Source organism: Pinus tabuliformis, chromosome 2_2, assembly GCF_031772625.1.
Source record: "Pinus tabuliformis cultivar Carrire ecotype Pingquan chromosome 2_2, CPIR1, whole genome shotgun sequence".
Classification (NCBI taxonomy): domain Eukaryota; kingdom Viridiplantae; phylum Streptophyta; class Pinopsida; order Pinales; family Pinaceae; genus Pinus; species Pinus tabuliformis.
Window position 1 is genome coordinate 850,950,590 of NC_142300.1, and position 13,419 is coordinate 850,964,008.

The window sequence follows — 13,419 nt, forward strand, 5'->3', positions numbered from 1 at the left end:
TAAAAAAACTTCCTAAATCTAAAAAAAAATAAAAAAACTAAACTTGCAATTCCGATGCATTTAAATAAATTATATATATATATATAAACTTCCAAAACATAACAAATATTTCTATACAAAATAAATTATGAATCTTTATTTCCCTACAGAACTATCAAAACGAGCCAAGAATCTTTATATATTCATACAACAATGTATATACTTTACATTCATAGAGCCAACAACATAAAATTTTGCAAATACATACCAACATCTTCCCAATAGTATAGCACTATAAAATTTTGTCCTATGTGCGTTTCTTCCAATTTTATAAATAGCTTTGCAAATTTTATCCCACGTGCCTTTGATCTTTCAGATGCTCCTGCTCATTAACAATTTCATTGATATTGAGAAATAGAGGGGCAATAATCACCACTCTAAATGCAGTAATTTGTTTCCCAATTATTGGGAATCATGCACTTTAGATGTAATAATATTTTTTGAATTATTGGGAATCCAAAATTACGTATAGTTTGAAAAAATTAAAAATAGCTTTCACAAATTCTGCAGAATTGGAAAACAAAAATTTAAACATGGTTATAAAATTCGAATAACTGACCCAAAAAAAAAACAAATAAACAAAAAATTAAATATAGTTATCACAAAATCCATGTAATTGGAAAAATAAAAACATGGTTATAAAATTTGAAGAACTCGGAAAATAAACAAACACATAGTATCAGTTCAAGAGAATTGGGAAAAAATATAAACATAGTGATCCACATAGTTATCACAAATTCACCAAAATTGAAAACAAAAACGAAATAAGCTTATGAAATTTGAAGGATTGAAAAAACAAACATAGTTATCAAGTTCGATAGAATTGGGAAAAAAATGTTTTTTTATATAAAATACAACATTAGAAACATGAATTTGATGTGAACTTTCTCTACCTTGACACACATTGGACGTGAGTGGTTGTAAGTGAAGTGGAGCAATTGGTTCCTAGTGTTTTAATATATACATGTCTATGCAATAACAAATATGACATCTAGTACCATGTCACAATATGAATTTTAGTTTCACTATCTCATCAATGTGGTATGCATGCAAATTGCAACCAAGACACACAATCAATGACCTTTTACACTCTCTTGGATTTTCATTCCTTTGCTACTCAAAAACATTCCTGTTGAAGGTAAAAGAGGAGGGGTGACTACATGCCAAACAAATTTCATCGATTATGGATGAAAAGAATCACAACCATGAGGAAGAGAAGAACACATTTACATGGATGGAAAAGCAATAGAAGCCTATGCTCACACTCTGCAAGAGTTGTACGAGTAATAAATGTGCAGTGTGTGGGAAGAAGGTTTCACTAGAGGAAAGTAAGGAAGGAAGGAGGGGCTTTGCAAGAGCAAAATCTGTGACGGTGTTTTTCTCTTCGACACAAAATATTTTTAGCCTCTGGACTTGTGAGTTCTCATTCTTGACCTTGCTTTTCAGCACTTTCTGTAATACATTTTTTTTTCTTTGGTTGCGGTTGTGTATATTTTTTACCTCATCTCGTTAGGGTTTGGAAAACTAGCTAGTAGATTTGTTTTGTAAGCTTCATGGCCTTGTCTCGATGAGGGGTTTCAGATGTGTCTAGAGTTGAATTTGGTGTTGTATTTTTTTTCAAAGGGGGCACCTCTGGTTGAATGATAGCTAGGCTTCAACGTGTTTAGTTCTGAAATAGTGCCGCAAAGCTGAAATATATTGCATCATGATGATGATGTTATAAATCTATAACGAATGGTAGAGAACCTATGGGGTTAATTCATGATAGAAATGGAGAGAAAAGGGGAGTGTTTCTCCAAGCTAGCTCTAAGCAATGTGCATAGAGTTCAAATGAAGAGAAATGGGGCTTATAAACATATTGATACATACTGTAATGGCTTAAACTAGGGCAATGGGGCCTTTAAATTGGGTAAGGGGATTATTGGTGTTCCTAATTATGGGAATAGAGCACATAAAGCCATAGGGAATGTGAAAACTTGTTAAGGGTGTCGGATGGAAGTTTGTTCTTATAAAACAATTTTTGCACAATTATGGGAATTTCTGAAAGTGTGGTTCTTGAGAGGCTTATGTATTTTGTATTATTGGAATGGTGACTGGAATGATTTTTCAGCCGAAGCTTTAGAATCATAAGGAAGGCATTCTCAGCGGGCATGCCCACTACAGAAGTGGTAATAGATGGATTGCGTTACCTCCTCTTCGATATTTTGCAGATGATGTAAATAGATTTGAGGGTGGTATGTCAAAGATCCATTGCCTGGATTGACAAGAATGAATTTTGTTTTTCCCTAAAGGCTTCTTTGAGGATAATATTGATGATGTCGACATCGCTCTGAAAGTCGAAGTTGAGATCGAAATTCGAATATGTGCAACTGAGGGCTCGAAGGCTAATAAGCGTGGAGTTGAGGGTAACTTGGATCCCTTGTCTGAGGCTTCAGAGACTGACAAGGATGTGCACCCCAATAATTTTGATCCCTCATTCGCTCTCACAAAAACTGAGAAATGCAAACTTAGTAGTAACTCAGAGCACTTGAATGTTACTGAATCTAATAACAAGAGTCGAGTAGCTATGGATGCCTTTAAATCATACAAATTGATCAGGACAACATCAGTTGAGGTCCTTGCATGCATGAATGAATTGGAGAGAAGCTCGAGCCACAAAGGCAATGAGGTTGTTGCTTTGTCCTCAAAACCATCGAAAGATTCAAAAAATGAGGAGGCTACCGGTGGTGTTGTTAATAGCTCCCAATGGTAAAATTCCAAATAGTGTTCAAGTTTGGAAGCTTCTGAATTTGAATTGTTGGGTGACAAATTGCTCAAATTGGAAGATGGAAACAAAAACAATGTCGTTGTGTAGAACCATTTTCTCTCTGGTTTAGTAAAATTGCATTTGAAGCCATTGTTATCGACATTTATCGAAATACCTATACAAGTGAAATGGGTCAGGCTCGATTGCAGGGTTTTCATAGTCAACTTGAGTTCAAATCCTGTGGTAACGCAAATGTTAGGAGTCCTTGGCACAGCAAATCGAGCATCGGTAGGGCTTCGACACAGGATGTGGAGATGCAATAGGCTTCAACACTGAATGCAGAGCTAGATGGCCAACTCATAGCCTTCGACCTTGCTTACCTAACCTGTAAATGGCATGTGAAACCAATAGTGACTTTTCCAAGTGTCATATTTTCATTTGTGGATAGACAACGAAAATAGGGCATTTTCGTTGAGATTGGCTCGCTGGTTGAACAGTGTTTGCCCAACCCAACTCCGTAAAGAGAACACCTTTAGTATAATTATTTCAGCTCAAACTAATTGTTACTTATTTTTATCACTCCCACAAAAAAGTAAAAACACCACCTCGTAAAACTACAAAAATATATAATCTTAAAACTTAATCTCACACGGAAAAAAATAATCAAAATACCCACCATCCATCTTTATAATTGATACTAAACAAAAATATCATATAATATAACTTCACATTTAATTTCTAATTAAAAAGTCAAAGTAATATATATAGAGTTACTATCATATATATATATATATATGAGACCCATTACAAATATAATAAATAAATATATATCAGAGAACCATTACAAATATTCAATTGAAAATAAGATAGAGAGTCCTAACCGATAACGCACACAACAAGAAGCGTAGTGTGGCCGATGAGGTTGAATTTCATGTGGTGGTGGCCCCGTGGGTGTGATGGTTTGGCTGCCTCATCTCAAAACAAGAGGTTGCCAACGATATTGCGTTTGCTATTTTCCATACTTCGAAGTAGTAACCTTTTATTATGCGTTGCTATCATCTTACCTTTCTGTATTTCCACGGGCTTCGGATTTCAAAACAGGAGATGGTTTTTTTAATTTATTTTATTTTTTAATGAAAAAACAATTATTTTTTATGTGGGTTTAACATTAAATAATAATAATGAAAGGAAACAAGGATGTTGAATGCACTTTATTTTAATACCAAATATACACACCTATAAGTATAATGACATAATAGAAACTATTAAACACCACTTCCGTGATTAAGAATCTACCATTATAGAAATATTATAAAAACACCACACAAGTTTGTTTGATTCCTAAGTTTTTGGAAAACTATTCTATGCTATGTGCCATTGATTTATCTTTAATTAATTGATAAGAACTATTCCTTCAAAAATTGGCCTACTTACTAGTTCATCCGGGATCAATGCAAACAAGATAATAAAGGTGAGCACAGTTGCAAAGCGTATAACCCACTGTTCTTCAGTGTCCTATTGTTACTCTCTTTACACTTACCTGCCATGCAAATGAGAAATTAACAACAAATCCCATGCAAATTGTACATGGACAATATCATAGGACAAACGCCTTGCTTTGCTGCTAATAAAATGTAATCGATCTTAACTCATGTGTATGAATACCATTCTTGAAGTTAGAGATGGACAATCTCATAGGATAGATGTGGTGTTGTGCAATTAGGAAAACTTAATTAGTATTAATTCAAACTATTTACTATATGTTTAGTAAATATGTATAGTATTGGTATTTTAGCAAATAGGCAATTACTTTTAAATTGAAATAAATAATTGATTTTAATATATATAACAATGATATTTTAAAAGATAGTTGTTTTTACGGTTATAGTTTAATTGGTAACTAGTCTAGATTTATCTAATTCTAGATCTATCATGCACTGAGAGGGATCAAATCCCTCGAGGTGCAAACCTTCTTTTTGGATTGTAGAATTTGAGGAAAGATTTGCACCTCGAGGGATTTGATCTCTCGTGGTGCATGATAGATCTAGAGTTAGATGGATCTAGGTTGGTTCCAGTTGAGGGCAACAATGACACATTTTTAGATTATCATTATTATGTATATGTTTGAGATAAACTTCATACTTTGAAATTTACATTATGTTTTCTTTGTTTGACATGACTATATCATTCTCTTCTTTAATTTTGTTTTTGTTGCTTGCCTTGAATGGTTTGTATGTCTGTGCTTGGATGCTTTGAGTGGTTTGTGTGTTTATGTGTTTGGATTTGGATGGTAATGTTTGTAAATGTTACATTTGTTGTGTTATATTCATATGTGTATGTTATTATCTATTAGTAATTACTTGGTGATGAAGAAGGGAGACAATCTTGTCAATAGTTTGCAAGAGGATTGATATTGCACATTTATTTCATTTAATTTTAGGTATCACAACTTTTGACAATTAATTAATTCTTAATAGTGTCCCTCCAGGTATTACTAAATATATCTTGAAGAGTAGTTTTAATAATTTGTTGAAACAATATTACTCTTGAAATAATTTGTTTCATTGCTAATGTTTGAAATAATTTATTTCCTTCAAAATATTTTGATGATTTTTTTTTTTCTATAGTTTGATTTGTAAAAGTCAATAAATAATGTAATTTTGATTTTTTTTCAATGAGTGGTCAGATTTACAAAATCTTTACATTATTTGTTAGTTTTTCCATCTTTTCATATCAATTATATGAAAAGGATAGTTGAGATAGTAAACCATCCAATTCTTTAACTCTAACTATTGTAGTAAGCATCATACCTTGTCTATCTTGCTCTCTAATATTAATAGGTTGAATTACTCACAAAAATCAATGCACAATGTCAATCATTTTTTTGTGCTTCTGAAATCAATGTATCTAATGCACGCAATCAAATAAGACTATAAAAAATCTACACTTAAATTAATGAATCTAATACAATCAAGAAAATAAGGTTAGAAATCAGCATCTACACTAAAATCAATGTATCTAGTGCAAGCAATCAAATAAGATTAGAAATCAACATCTACATTTAAATCAATGCATCTAGTGCAACCAATCAAATATGATTAGAAATCAACATCTACATTGAAATTAGTGCATGTAGTGCAAGAAATCAAATATGATTAGAAATCAACATCTATACTGAAATCAATGCATCTAGTGAAAGCAGTCAAATATCATTATAAATCAATGTCTACACTGAAATCAATGCATCTAGTGCAAGCAATCAAATAGGATTACAAAACTCCATTTACACCAAAAATCAATGCATCTAGTGCAAGCAATCAAATGTCATTAGAAATCAACATCTACATTGAAATCAATGCATCTAGTGCAAGCAATCAGATAGGATTAGAAATCACCATCTACCATGAATTCCATGCATTTAGTGCAAAAAATCTTCTTCCCTCTCTCCCCCTTCTATCTCTCATTCTTTGTCTCTCTATCTCAACCCCAAATATACACTCTCTCTCCATCTCTTCCTTTTCACTCCCTCTCTCTCTCTCTATATATTTCTTCTTCCCTCCCTCTCTCCCCTTCCAAATCCATCTCTTTTTGCTCCCTCTACCCTCCTCTCTCTCCCTCTCTCTCTCTCTCTCCAACCTTGTCACTTATCCCTCCCTCTCTCCTTCTCTCTCTCCCCTTCTCTCCTCCCTCCATATTCATGTCTCCCCATCTCCCCATCTCTCTCTCTTACCCTTCTCTCCCTCTCTTACTCCTCTCCTTCTATCTCTCTTCATTCCTTCTCTCCCTCTCTTATTGATCTCCTTCTCTCTCTCTTCATTCCTCCTCTCCCTTATCCTTTAGTTCATCTCCTTCAATGCAAGAAATCAAATAGGATTAGAAATCACCATCTACATTGAAATCAATGCATCTAGTGAAATAATTCTTCTTCCCTCTCTCCCCCCTCCATATATATATATATATATATATATATATATATATATATATATATATATATATCCCTCTATCTCTCCTTCTTTGTCTCTCTTTCTTTCTCTCTCTCTCTCTCTCTCGACCCTCCAACTATGTCACTATCTCTCCTTCTCTCCCCCTATTTTCTATATCTCTCCTTCTCTATCTCTTTATCTCACCCCTAAACATATACACTCTCTATCCATCACTCCCTTGTCAGTCCCTCTCTCTCTCTCCACTTTTCTCCCTCTATGTGTTTCTTCTTCCCTCCTGTTAGAGTCGGTCTGGTCATCCCTCTGTCAGAGATCATTTCTCTTATTGCATTTCATTTTTAGGTGTCTCGTTCGATTCACTCAGTTGCATTCCGCTAGGGGCATGCCATAACTTGACGGAAGGGTCTTGTCATTCAGTACACCTCATGCCTTATCCATGCTGGCTTAGGTCTATTCATCAAAATCAAGTTTTAAAGTCACTTACAGTCCTGTTTTAGTCTCTTGATCAGCAAAAGTCAAATCAGTCACTAGGTCTAGGGTTAGTTGATTTTGTCTTCAAAAATGTCCAACAATGCCAGCAGACCCATGAGGGAGATCCTTAATAAGTTTTCAGTTCCAATATTTTCATCATCATATGCTCGACTATGACTTTTCTTCAAAACCCTGTTTTGAAGAAAATTCGTCATTTTGTTTTGTAATAAATTGCCATGTAATTTTTAAAAGTTTTTCAGTTGTTGAATTCTCCAGGTGCAGCCCTGGTCTTCCTTTGCCAAAACTCGATGCCATCATCCCTGCAAAAAATTGACAAGAATTTAATCATTCTAAGCCAAAAAAATCAAAAAGGAAACAAAAAGAATAGAGTTGTATTAAAATGAAAAAGTGCCAAAGTTAAAACATAAGAAAGTGGGTTTTTGGAGAAGCAAAAATCAAACCCACCACTGTGTAATACATTTTCATTGTTTAAAACACCATTGGTATGCCAAGAGATCATTTGAAGTGGACTCGAGTTTGGAAGGAGTGAATCTACTGTTTGAAAGCCAAAATTGTGTGCTGGACGAGGTCGCGGCGCATTGGGCCGAATTTTCCTGTGTAATTTTGCACTGTCGTGGCGCATCTAGGAGGCGCGCGCACTAGGCTTGTGCGCAGCGCACAGAGCCGACAGGCCAGTTTTTTATCCCTGCAGCCATCAAAACTCAAATAGCGCCATGTCTTTTGCTCCAAGTAAGTCTGAGCATTCTTGCTATTGAATTTAGCTTGGTTGGGTATTGTTTGGAGGGAAGCTTTAAAGGTTTGAAGTTTGAAAATATAAACCCTACATTTATATCAAAATCTGCTCCATTGGGTTGTGTAATTGGTGTTTTCAAATGATGATTTTGGTGCCAAGTCTCCTCTCCCACTTTTGATTCCTTCCCTTTCATAATCCTATCATTATAGTTAATCCCTTATACTTTAAACTCCCAAACCACTCATATCTCTGCTTCCCATTTTCCCTATACTAAACTCCTATCATTCCCTATCATTCTCCCTCTCTCGTATAATTCACAAGATCCGTAAATCCCCACTCCCTAAACACAGTCAAGTGATTGTTTGCTCATTTTAAAGGTTTCACTTGACAATTTTCACCATCCACTTTTCCCCCTGTCCCATATTCCTCACAATCCCTCATTTTCTGTGGCACATTAGCATTGAAAACAAAACATCTGATTTTCAAACCAAACCAAACACCTACTTGATATACACCTTTGCAGCATCATGATAGACACTGATTCATCATATGAGCAAGACAGTGATTCTACCACAGAGCTTCATTCACCAAGGAGGCCTTGTAAGGGTCGTAGACATGTTAGAGAAGAGCCTACCTCTTTGACTGAACTACAAGCCTGCCCACTTGCCATGACATGTTTTCAACAACAGACATGTTTTCAGTATTGTGAATTGATTGCTCAGGTTCAGCATCACCAGGAGTTGGCTCGGTTATCTGTTTTACATTTGCATGATGGTCAGGTAACTCTTGTTGGTGTAAATTTTACCTTGACACCAGAGACCATTTCTCAGGCAACAGGAATACCAAATATAGGTGAGGAATGAAACAAAAGAATGTAGGTGGAAAGAGCATATTATGAACCATATATCAAGCCTAGCTATATGAAACAGCTCAGCAAGGTGTTCCCTTTCCAGTTTTTAAAAGAATCTTATGCGCCATTGATGAAACTCATTATCAGATACTTTAGTTGTGAGGGCCGCTTCTCATGCCTCTATACATACCATATCATATTGTTGATGCATTTTATGAGAGTAAGGATGATGAACATTCCTTATTTCATGTGCCAAAACATCAAGAGGATGACCGCCCTTGTGCAGAAGAAGACTCCGGAACAGCAGTACAACAACATTTACCACTATGCACTCATTAAGATCATTATTGTGCATCAACTTGGTTTGCAGGGTATCACATGGGAAGATTTCATTTCCCGTGAGTTTTTCACAACTTTAGTAGTTCATCGGGAGGTTTTCCATCATACCGGTGAACCTTCATTTCAGCATGGAGGTCAGGAGGCAGAGACTACTAGTGCGCCGGCATATGTCACCTATCAGAGAGGCACGAGGGGATTGTTTGCAGCAACTCGACGAGTACTATCTCCACTTGGGGTGGAAGGGGTCTTGTTGCTGTCATCAGCAATACAGGTACAGGTGCAGGACAGAGGCAAGAAGCCTATACAGGATGAGGGTCCTTCAGGAGGCCAAGACACTGATTTTATCCTCATCGATGATGATGTGAGCTCTTCTAGCTTAAAGCTGAGGGAGATTATTTAGGAGCATAAAACTGAGATAGATGCATTGACTGATAAGTTACAGAGAGCTCAATGGGTCATCAATTATTTGGAACAGTGAAACAAATAGTTGGAGGATTAGCATACAGTCATGGAGTTACAAAACATTTAGCGAAACCGTCAAGCTGCCCGAAGGAGGAGGATAGAGTTCACTTCATTGGAGCAGGAGATAGAGGCTGATCGAGAGTCTAGGCTTGAGAGGGCTAATACTCATCTTGAGAAGCTGTTGGCGAAGGCAAACAAGGATAAGGACATGCTCAGGCACATGAAAAACCATTATTGGGCATGAAATCACGTTTGCAACGCAAAGATCAAAATCTTGAAGGCAAGACTAAGGAAGGCACTAAAACGACACAAAAGGCATGATAGGCTCCTAATCTTGGTCGAGGCTTCCTTGGATGAACATGATACTCAATGATAGACCTCCAGCCCAAATTTCAAGGAATTTGGAGAAAATTTTGTCAATTTTGAATTTTTTGGCTTTAAAACAGGTTTTTTTTGCCCAACACGTAGCGCCACTTGGCGCGCACTTATAATTGGGAGATCCTCTAGAGGAAAACTTTGCATTTCTGGATTTGTTATCAAAATTTATGCATGCTCATGGATTACCTAAGGATTTCATCAAGTTCTAGGTTGCCTAAAAGGTCAAAAACACCCTAAAAATGGCCTCTCTGCCACCTTTTGCACCCACAGGAAGCAGTCTTGGGAGATTGAAGTTTTGGAGGGGCAAATGACATCCAAATCCATAAATTCCACTTGGGTTGGAAAGTAGACAGGCATGGATTTCCAACGAGCTATCTCAATTTGGACTTCGGGAAGTGCCTCAAAATCAGCTCCAAGGTGGCGCGACGCATAGAGAATTTGGGCGCGGCGCATAGAGAATTTTGGCCTGTTTTTCACTGTACAGCTCAGAAATTTGCCCAATTTTGACCAGTTTTGCTTTTTGATGTAACTCTTGATCCACCATGATGTAATTTCAAAACCATGATGTAATTTTGGCACATTTTTACTTGTTCTAGAGGATTCATTCACTAAAAAGTGAAAATTAAATGAATGAATCAGTTTCCTAGCATATAGAGGCAAGTTGTTTGATTGCCTAGATTTTAGTGCTTTGTTTAGAATTGGTTGAAACAACTCCTAGAATGATGAGCTCGACCCCTAGAGGCATGGAAAGGAGTTAGGCTTGTCTATATCATGTAATTTCTCAGTCACTTTCAAGGTTGGACACTTGGGATTGCTTGGCACTCTATTGTACATTTCATTTTTGCAATTTTGGCAAAGGAAGGACCAGGGTTTTGCAGCACTTGTTGAGATCCATGTGGCTCTATGTTTTGATGGTGTGTTTCTCTATGTATTTGTAAGTTTAGTGATGTTTATGTATATCATTTTCCCTTCTCTTTTCTTCTGCAATTGAACAAATGAGTGATTAAGGTGGAATTCATTGGACTGTTATGATCTGCCTTGATATTTTGTTTAATTCTACATGTTTTAATCTGTTTGAGGAGGACTCTTGAGACCCTCTTGCCCTACTTGGCTCCTCACCAGTCTAATCCACCCATTTATTCAATCTAAAGCATCAAAACTACTGCTTATATTGCCCCTACCTGAACTCTACAAAAATATGGCCTCATCCCCGGACCCAAAATTTGCCTGTCCCTTTTTTCCAACAAAACCCACAAAAACTCAAATCAAAACTTTGCACTTCTTACCTAGCCTAAGATCAGTTGTTAAATCAGTCATCTCAAGCCCCATCGATTATCTTTCCCTGAGATTGACCCGGAGAGAGCCCTCTTTTGTCCTTGTAGGGCTAACTACGAGGCTGAGCGTGGTTTGATGTGGACCTAGAACCTTGTCTTTTCAGCCTGAGGCAAATCTAGGCTCTAACACCTCCCTCTCTCCTCCTCTCTCTCACTTCCTCTCTCATCCTTCCTCTATCTTCCTTTCTCTCCCTTCCGCTCACTCCCTCTATCTCTCCACTGTTATCACTCTACGTCTTTGATCTTCCCTCCCATATATATATATATATATATATATATATATATATATATATAGAGTTAATATATATCACAATATATTAATATCTACTATAATATAACAAATTTAATATTGTATTAATCCTAAGTTATTAAATTTATAGTATTAATATTATAATATATTAATATTAATGTTAGATTTAATGATATTTTTTACATGGAATGATAACAATATTTCAAATATTATAACTTTGATTTGAAAATATTTATGTCTTTAGATATTTTAATATATCCATAGGATATGAATTTCCTTTTAAAGATTCATTTTACAAATCTTTAATTAAAAAAAATATTAAAATATTTTGGAGCAAGATTTTCAATTCTTTGTGTTGAATTAACCTTTTTTCTTATTTTAAGAAATGGTATTGACTTTAGTAAAGAGTAAAATTGTTTAAAATTTTTCCTGATTTGGAATTTAGAATGTGCCATGGCTATAGAATGGATTGATGTTTTCTTCTCCATATTTATCTCTCTCCCTCCCTCTCTCCCCTCTTCTATTTCTCTTCCCTCATGCTCTCCTCTCTCTCTCTCTCTCTCCATCTCCCTTGTCACTCCCTCTCTCTCTCCACCTTTCTCTCTTCCTTCCTCTCTCTCCCTTTTTCTCCCACCTCCCTCTGTCTCTCCCCTTCATCTCTCTGTCTTCCTCTATGTCTCTCTCTCTCTCTCTCTCTCTCTCTTTCTCTACCCTCCAACTTTGTCACTATCTCTCCTTCTCTGCCCTCCTTCTCTCTATCTCTCATTATTTATCTATCTATCTCACACCCAAACATATAGACTCTCTCTCCATCTCTCCTTTGTCACTCCCTCTTTCTCTCTCCACTTTTCTCTCTATATGTGTTTCTTCTTCCCTCCCTTTCCTTCCAACTCCATTTCCCTATCCCTCCCTCTCTCTTCGTCTCTCATCCTTCCTCTCTCTCTCTCTCTCTCATTCCCTTCCTTCCTCTCACTCCCTCTATCATTCTATGTCTTTTTTCTTCCCTCGCATATGTATCTAGAGTTAATATATATCATGATATATTATAATATAACAAATTTGGTATTATATTAAATTCAATATTGTACGAATCCTAAACTATTAATTTTATAATATTAATATTAATATTGGATTTAATGATATTTTATACATTGCATGATAACAAAATTTTCAAATATTACAACTTTGATGTGGCAATATTTGTGTCTTTAGATATTTTAATATATCCATAGTCTTAATGTTACCCTTGGATTTTGGTGTTGGAGTTGTTGTAGTGATAATTGATGTTCACCATGCACTAATCCAATCATGGGAAAAAAGGTAGGTATTTGATAATGAATCTAGTCATGCATGGAATCCATGATGTCATGCCACTAGAGACTATAGGGTTTTAGGTGCCCAATGATGTCGAGTTGTGCAACATGAACATGTTTTTCACTAATGGCCTGACCACCTTGGTGATACTTCACCTCGATTATGCCTTGCAAATCGGTGATTCATTTAAAATGTCTTATACAAGTTATATAGCATAATAAAACACAACTTAAAACTCAAGTGTATCTTTGTCCACTATTCAACTTCACATTAGCATGTGCGATCACAAGTTTGTTTGCAACATTAAACTCTTCACAGTGTTATCTTCTTATCATCAAATAATTTTAATTTGTAAACAACATTATTTTAACAATCCACAAGTATGCACATTATTCACACACATAATGAACACCAAAATATATAAAGGGAGTGGCCCGTGACCTTACTTCAAAAGAAATTTATATAAGCCACAAATTTTACAAGTCTTACAAGTTTGGATTGGGACACCACCTAAGCTCACCCAACCAGATCACAAGAGAAT